The sequence below is a fragment of the Sapajus apella genome, unplaced genomic scaffold, assembly GCF_009761245.1.
Source record: "Sapajus apella isolate SASKATOON/1434 unplaced genomic scaffold, GSC_monkey_1.0 scaffold181, whole genome shotgun sequence".
Lineage (NCBI taxonomy): Eukaryota > Metazoa > Chordata > Mammalia > Primates > Cebidae > Sapajus > Sapajus apella.
Window position 1 is genome coordinate 915978 of NW_022437121.1, and position 8400 is coordinate 924377.

Genomic DNA, 8400 nt, shown 5'->3' on the forward strand with positions numbered 1-8400 from the left:
GCCTGCACTGGGGAGGCCCTGCAGGCCTCTGCTCACCTGAATCCTGAGAGCGGCTCTTGAAAGGAACACAGAAGGCTTGGAAGCTTTGAGCCAGGCTCCCCCCATCTGGAGAACTGGCACCGGGATATTACACGGCTCTACCTTTGACCCAGGGCCCAGGAGGCTTTGAAGTCTCCCTGTGCCCAAAGCTCCCTTTTTAGTGCCCTGGTGGAGGAGGAGTTGACGGGGATCCCCAGTTGCTTTAGGGCGCAGAGGCACCCCTTCTTTCAGAAGGGGGTGGCTGGGGCCGAGCCGTTGGAGAGCTGGGAGGTGGGAGCAGCTGGGGATTTCACAGTGGGTGGCTTCTGAATAACCATGGCAACAGGACACACAGCCTGCCCGGGTGCATGAGTCTCAAACGCCAGGCTGGCCGGGTCCCCTATTACCACGGGAGCAGGGGTGCCCAGGGCTCCTCTCACTAGCTGCAGCCTCGGGCTGGGTGGGGGATCCTCAGCAGCCAAAGTCGGTAGTGGGCATCTGAGGAGGACCAGGCTCAGCTGGGGTCAGTAGACCTGCAGGGCTCAGGGAACTGGCCTTGGCCGAGGGACAGGAGGGGCACATTGCCGTGGTCACCCAGGGAGGGCCATCCCAGAGCCTTCTCCCAAAATCCACACCCAGTTGGTGGCCTCCCTGAGCCGCAGGACCTGAGCTCTCCCCAGGGTGCCACACCTTGACCGCAGGGAAAGACCCATGATCCGCCAGGACCACAGGGGGCTGTTGGGTGGGTGAAGCGGGTCGGGGAGAAAACCATGGAAGGACAGGGCAGAGGAAAGAACCGACACCCACTGGTGTGAAGTGGACAAAACTCTGCAAAGGGGAAGCAGTGCTGTCATTTTTTTCTCCCCACATTTTATTATGGAAAACTTCCACTATCTGCAAAAGCACCAAGGCCTTCGTTGGGCATTCTCTGTGCCAGGACTTAGGATGCATCCGTGTGCCACACAGGCCCATGCTCATGGAGCCTGGGGTCTAGCGGTGGGCACAGGAGCCAACTATTGTACAGTCCGGCCGGTGGAGGATGCACTGGACCCCAGGGGGGCCCCGGGAAGCCTTCAGTACCAGTTCCAAGGCCCTTCCTGCCCCATCCATCTCCCACCCCATCCCCGCATTGCTAAGTAAATCCCAGCCTGAATCCTTTCACCCATAATGTTTCATGTGTGCCTTGAAAGGAAACCCCAGTACCATCCTCACTCCCTCAAATGAACCACTGTTCTTTCATATCACCAGGGACCCAGCCAGTGGCACAGTCCTGGGTCTCATGGTTGTGTACAGGTGGCTTTATAGATTGGGATCTACCCCGGGTCCATGCATGAAGTTTGCTCAACAGGTCTCTTGAGCATCTTGTAAGCAGTTTTCCCCCAGTGTCTTCCTGAAGAAGCGGAGCCGTTTGTTCCCTTGAGCCCCCGTGTGCATGGTGGTATTGATGGCACCGTTCTGGGTGTTCGTTATTGAGAACCTGTCCCTGTGTTTCCTGTAGGACAGGGTATGGGGCTAGAAGTGGTCCTTTGATCAAGTTTGGGGTGAACTGCAAATGGGGTTGACACCAAACCCACCTAATGAGTGTGATAGATATACCAAGATGGATCCCTTCCAGGGAGACAAGGGACTTCCTTCCCGAGTTTGCCTCAAGAACTACCCAGTAAGCTTGTGGAAACTTCCATAGACGGCACAGCAATCTAGGCCCCGGCTACTCCCTCGCCGTAACCGGGGGAGGTTGCGCTGTGGTCTGGGGGCTCCCCAGCCGTGGCCAGCTCCTTCCAGAGTATTTCTTTCTCACCGACATTTCCCCAAATGCACTCCTTACCCGGGTCATCCCATGTGACACCTGCCGCTCAGAGGATGCAGTGTCGTTGGACTGCACCTCGCCAGGAGATGGGACTTAACAGTGGCCGTGTAAGTTGCTGTCGCGGTGGGGATATTTTTGAGGGTGGAAAGGGCTGTGGATGACAGCCAGGACTGCGGGTGAGTCTCCCGGCGCACTGGGCTGCTGCTCAATGCGTTACGAAGGCCCTGCCCACACTCATTCGCCCAGTGCCCACCGGAGCTGGAGAGCCTGAAGTCATGTGCGAGCCTGTCCTACCCGCCTTATTTTGCTGTCATTGTTTTGTTTTAGGCTCTCAGCAGCCTGAAGTCACGGCTTTAGTTTCTGTCTCTCGTGATAAGCAGAAAAGAGGGATGAGGAGGGGGCCTCCTGACCCAACCAGAAACAGAAAGTAAGAATCGTCACTGTGTTCTCTCCCGCGGACATCATACAGCTTGAACGTGATGAGAACTGAGATTTAAACCGTGGACTCCTCCACTTCTACGTCCTGGCCGTGTTCACACCTTCCAGGCAGTGAGGCTGAGCTTGGTGGCTCCCCTGGGGAGGAGATCCTTAGCAGTTCAGCATTTGAGATTGGTGAGCCTGGAGAGAGCCTCGCCTGGCCCAGGTGCCAGCCTGTCCTGGGCTCTGCTGTGGGGGCAGCAGGGCTCTGCTGTGAACCCATGGTCCGGGCCTTGTCCCCACCTGGAAGTTAGAGACTGATTCCAGGCAGAAGGCGATCGTGATGTGACGTGAACGGTGCTAAAATGTAAAGTTGTTTCTTTCTCCTGTGGTCAACCACTCGACTATTTTATGCTTCTTCTTTTATACCCACTAATGCCGTTCCGAGAAAGAAGATTAAGCATTTAAATGACTAGCATGAATTTAGTCATCCATCTTCATATGATATGATGCCAGTTTAACATGCAAGCCTAAGGGTATTTGACTTCTACGCGGAATCACTGGAATGGCACAGTGTGTGTTGTCCTGGCACAGGTGTGTATATTTCATTGCCACTAAAACAGTGGAAACTGCACAGCTGTTTCACTCCTTGATGCGGGCTGGCTTCACCAGCACCCTCCGCCTCCTGGTCGCCGAAGGGTGAGGAAGGAGGAAAGGGAGGCGCTGTCAGTACATCTATCAGTGAGAGTCCTCGGCTAACGCAGAGAAGTCGCTGAGTAAGAAAGGACATGACAGCTTCCCGGGTCCTGCACGTTCGTTGGAACACCACTGGCTTCCTTCTACATCCTTAGCAAGTTTGGATTTGAATGGAAAACGTGGTAGCTCGGTGGTCACCAGCACCTGGCTTGCTCAGGCGTAGGTGTGACACGCTGCCTTGTACTGCTGTGGGTCCCTGGCACCTTTTCTGTGTGGCCTGGCATCCGTGGGCGTCGTGGATGTGGTGCTCGAGTGGGGAGACGCACGTGTGGTGCCTCTCCCATGCTCTCCTTTGCTTACATGAGTGCTGCAGTCTGCCATTGGCCTGCACCCGCAGAACAAGTTCAAAGATGAAAGTAGTCAGAATTCCAAAGGCCAGGCGCGGTGGCTCACGCTTGTCATCCCAGTGCTTTGGGAGGCTGAGACCAGAGGATTGCTTGAGCCCAGGAGTTCAAAGACCAGCTTGGCAACATTGGGAGACCCTACCTCTAATAAAAATAAAGCAAAACAAAGAATAAAAAAACTTCAAGACGTAGCAGAGCATTAAACCAAGGTTGGGGCCCTGTTCATGGTGGAGCCTGCGTGTCCTACGCTGGTGACACCCGCCCCAGTGCCACCCCTCCAAGCTGGGGCAGGGACGTCATGCAGAGAGGCCCCTCCACATCACCTAATCCCCGACCCAGCCCAAGACAAGCGGGATAGCCATACGGCGATCCCCCAGATGGAAGCAAGCTTGTTCCACTCAACGCAAAGGGATGGGTCAGGGAGGCTTGCTGTGAGCAGGGTCCCTGGTGTCCGTGTACCTTCAGTCCCCCCAAGGTGGCCTTCAAAGACCTTCAGAGACCTTCAGTCATCCCAGAGACTTCAGCTGGGTCCAGAGGTGATTGGCCATCCGGAGAGGCTGGGCTGGCCGGGGCCAGATGGACGGCGTTGGAGAGGCCTGCCTCTCAACCGCACATCCTCGGCTGTAGCATGCACAGCCCACAGGGGTTGCTGGGGGGGACCCTTTTCCCAGCAGTGAGGGCACGGGGAGGGGTGGTTTCTTTGGGGCCACACCCTCAGTCTTTGTTCTCATCAAAATGGGGAGTGGGGCCGGGTGGGCCCAGCAGACTGCCCGATGCTGTCATGAGCCTGTGGGCTGCGAGCTGGCCTTGAGCTTTTTGGAGAGTCTCAGGGATGGCCCAGTTCCACCCGGGAGCCCACAGAAGCTGGGAAGGACCTTGAAGGCTCAGGGGGCAGGGCAGCAGGTGGAGGGTGGCGGGGCTGCCCACCAAGAGGGGCCACTCCTCTCAGTCCCCTCTGAGGGGTGTCACCCCGACTTCCAGACACAGGCAAGTTCGGTGACCTGCCCGAGGCCCACAGGTACCCAGAGGTGCCAGGTTTAAACCCGCAGTACAGAGCTGGACGCCCCTCACACTGATGTCTCCCTTGGTTCTGCCTGGAGGGGGCACTGTTGTGGCTGTTTTTCCACTGAAGTGGGGGGTCTTGTCTGCAAGCCAGTGAGACAGAAGCCAGCAGTCAGGCCAGGCCTCCTGACACCCCCAGCCTCCCAAAGGGTGGGGGGAGCGTCCTGTGCCCTGGGGCCTGGGGAGGTGCAAGTGGGGCAGAGGCCTGGGGGGCATGGGAGGGGCTCCCTGAGAGCTGGTGGGGGGGTTGAGGACCGAGCCCTTAGCACTCCACGCTCTGGCCCCTTGGAAAGGAGGGAAGAGGGCCCGGCTGGGGGGCTGGCTGCAGACAGGCGCAGGCCCCTGCCAACCCCCAGGGCCTCCAGGCTGTGGGCTCCTGTTCCCTCCACCCCCTTTCTACCCCTCCCCAGCTGCTGGCTGTGATTAATGGGGTGCATCAATCAGCAAGAGGCCCCAGTGCCACTGGGGACTCCCCACCCACCCACTGGCCTTACCCCCCGCAATGTCCCCTGCTGAGGTAGGACCCTCCCCACCATTCACCTATTGAAATAGGCCATTCCCAGGTGCCCCTGCAGGGGTGATTCCCAGCTCAGAGGCAGGGAGGGGCCTCCTGGGGGGTCACCTGTCAGCTCCCCCAGAGCAGCCCTGTCCAAGGCCACAGATCAGCCGAGGGAGAGATGGGAATGTGCCTGCTCAGCTGCCGTGCCTGTTGTGAGCCTGGCAGGGGCAGAGTCACAGCCTTCGGGTCCCAGACCCGCTGTCCTGCTGGAAGGACAGGGAGACTTGGGGGTCCCGGCCAGGCCTGCTGCCTGCGCCTCCAGGTTCCCATTCTGCCTAGGAGGTGACACCATCAGGGAAAAAGGCCCCAGAGTTAATTCATGTCCCCGAGGATGGGCTTGGGGTCCTGAGAGCAGCAGCAGACGCTGTGATGCATCGACCTGTGCTTTGTGAAAAAGCACCACAGATTTGGGGCCTACGCAGCAGAAATGAGTCTCACCATTCTGCAGCCCTCCCGAGGCCTGTCTCCTTGGCTCGTAAACGCCGCCTTCTCCCTGTGTCCTCACGTGGTCGTTCCTCTGTGTGTGTCCATGTCTTCATCTCCGACTAATAAGGACACTGGTCGTATGGGACTAGGGTTCACCCTAATGGCCTCACTTTAACTGGATCACCTCCTTAAAGGCTCTGGCTCCAAAAACAGCCACATGTGAATCTGGAGGGCATAAAATTCAACCCATAATGGGCAGGAACAAGAGGGCTTTCTAGAAACTCCAGCGCTCAGGGCCCTTCCCCCGCCCCAGCCTCTCCGGAGTCACAGCCTCTTCTTGGGTCAAGCACTGCTTCCTCTGGACCCCTCTTGTGGAGGGTAGAGTAGACAGGGCTGAGGACGGAGAGGCCTAGGGCCCCATGTGGCCTTGGAAGAGGCATCTCCTGGGACCAGGACACCCTGGGATGCCAAGAACATGGGCTAGCGGGTCCCTGAGCCAGCCTTCCGAGAGCCTGCCTGCCAAGGTTCCAAGCACCTCGGTGAGCACATGGCCTGTCCCACAGGCTGCAGGGCTGGGGGTCTCATGCATCATGTGACAGGGACCCCAGGGCTGCCCTGATAGACCATGGAGGGGCTGCAGTCCCTGGCGGGGTGCTGGGGGCTGGTGTTGGGGGAGGGTGTCCTGGGAGCCCTGTTTGTGGGATCCACTTTTTTCTACCTGCTTGTCCTGCCTGGGTCCACGTGGATGCCAGGTGCCCACACTGGTGGCCTGCAGCCCAGCCCAGGCAGGCTCTCCTGATACCATTCGGGAGGCTCCTGGGTCCTCCGCTCCCCGAACCTGGCATTTGCCTATGAGCCCTGGGGTTCTATCCAGGCTGGCCGGGCCCCGAGGCTGGCCCCCACCTGAGTGATAAGCATGCAAATCTCTAAACGAAATGCAATTAATAACCAAATGAGAGCCTGGGAGCAGCCTGGGCTCAGCCTGAGAGGCTGGGCTGGGCTTAACCTTGGGGCCCCAAGTATTTGTCTCTTATTTGAATGTCCTCTGCGGGCTGGCAGGCAGGGCCTTTTGCAAAGTGGCCTCCTTGGCTCTCACAGGCATGCCAGGTTTTGGGAGCTCTGAGCCATTTGGTGCCCACTCAGCACTCGTCCTGGGTCCTGCCTGGGCCACCTTGCAAGGCCTTCCGGGCCCCACAGCCTGGCTCCTCCCTGAGCACCTTTCCAGAGTCCCATCCCCCACCAGCCCTGCTCTGTGCCGCCCACATCCCCATGCAAAGCAGACAGAGCAGAGAGCTTGAGACCCATTTGTCAGAAGTGGAGACTGAGGCTTGAGGCAGGATGAATCTGTGGGAGGACTCCGGGCATTAAGGGGAAAGCCGGATGGGTCTGGGCGCCTTGTGTTCCGGGCCAGAGCAGGGCTCTGTGGGAGGGGTGTGGCAGTGGCAGGCTGGCATGGAGCAGCCCCTGGGGGCCTGCGGCTTTCTCCAGCATGGGTGTGAGTGTGCACTGATACGTGCAGACATCAGTGTGGGGCTTGTGCCCGCTGCCACCCCAGCGCCTCTGCATGGGTATGCAGCTCTGGGGCATCCCCCGGAGGTGACGGCTTCTCTGTCTGGGGAGGGCATAAGCCTGGGCACTTCTCCAGTCAATTGTCCTCTGTACAGGTGACTCCCTGCACCACCCCGGCCAGAATCCATTGTGGGGCCCTCTGACACTCGGTCATACGGGACTAGGGTCCGCCCTAATGATCTCACTTTAACTGGATCACCTCTTTAAAGGCTCTGGTTCCAAAAACTGTCACACGTGAATCTGGAGGGTTTAAAATTCGACTGGAAACTGTTCCGTGGGGGCAGAGCAGGGTTCCCAGGTGGGGAGCCTGTGGACCAACAGTGCCCAGCCTGGTGTCCCCTTTCCTCCTGGGCCTTCCAAGGCACCCTGGAGAATTCCACCCAGGGCACTGGATGAGCAGCTCTGTCCATCCGTCATCGTTCTACTGGGGCATAGGCACCTCGAATGCAGGAACTTGGAGTGCATGCTTACGAAGTGTGCATGGGCGGGCACTCAGAACTGCCGCGTGAACCCCCACGCAGAAGCAGCAGCCACCATCCTGGGACCCGCTCTGGCTAACACCCTCTCCCTTCCTCACCCTTTGCCCCTCCTGACATCTGTCACCATAGGTAGGGTTTGTCCTTGAACTTCAGGTGGGCATCACCGTGCAGCATGGAACCCCCGTCTCCGAGTCTGTGAGTCGTCCATATTCTTCTTTGCTGGGGTCGCATAGATGGCCACAGTGCCCGTAGCAGGAGTCGCCTCTCGTGCTTTTATCGTTGGGCCCGGGGCAGCTCCACAGTTTGGCTGCCATTAAGGGTGTTTCTGGGGCTTTTTTGTGTCTGGGTTTTGGTGGACGTAAGCTCTCTGCTCTGCCCTGCGTTTGTGCCCAGGAGGGCAGGCTGGGCATCCAGGGTGTTTGCATCCAGGGTGGCCACTGAGAGCCCCATGGGCAGGCCTTGTCCTGACACCGAGGAGCTGTGGTCAGCAGGGGACACCTGGCAGCTGGGGGCCCCCGCTCCTGGCCCTCAGCCCTGGCTGCTGTGCACCTTATGCCATTGGCTTTTCCCTGCGCCCTCCTGGTCCTTGTAGTTGGACAATGACAGGCATTCGGGAAGGACCATTTCTGCTCACCTACCTGACACTCCTTTAGAGCGAGGCAGGGTCGTGGCAAGGATGCTTGTGACAGGGATCTTGTAACAGGGATCTTGTGACAAGGATGCTTGTGACTGGGATCTTGTGACAGGGATGCTTGTGACGGGGATCTTGTGATGGAGATCTTGTGACGGGGATCTTGTGACAGGGAACTTGTGACAGGGATCTTGTGACAGGGATCTTTTGACAGGAATGCTTGCGACAGGGATCTTGTGACTGGATGCTTGTGACAGGATGCTTGTGACGGGGATCTTGTGACAAGGATGCTTGTGACAGGGATGCTTGTGGCAGGGATCTTGTGACAGGGA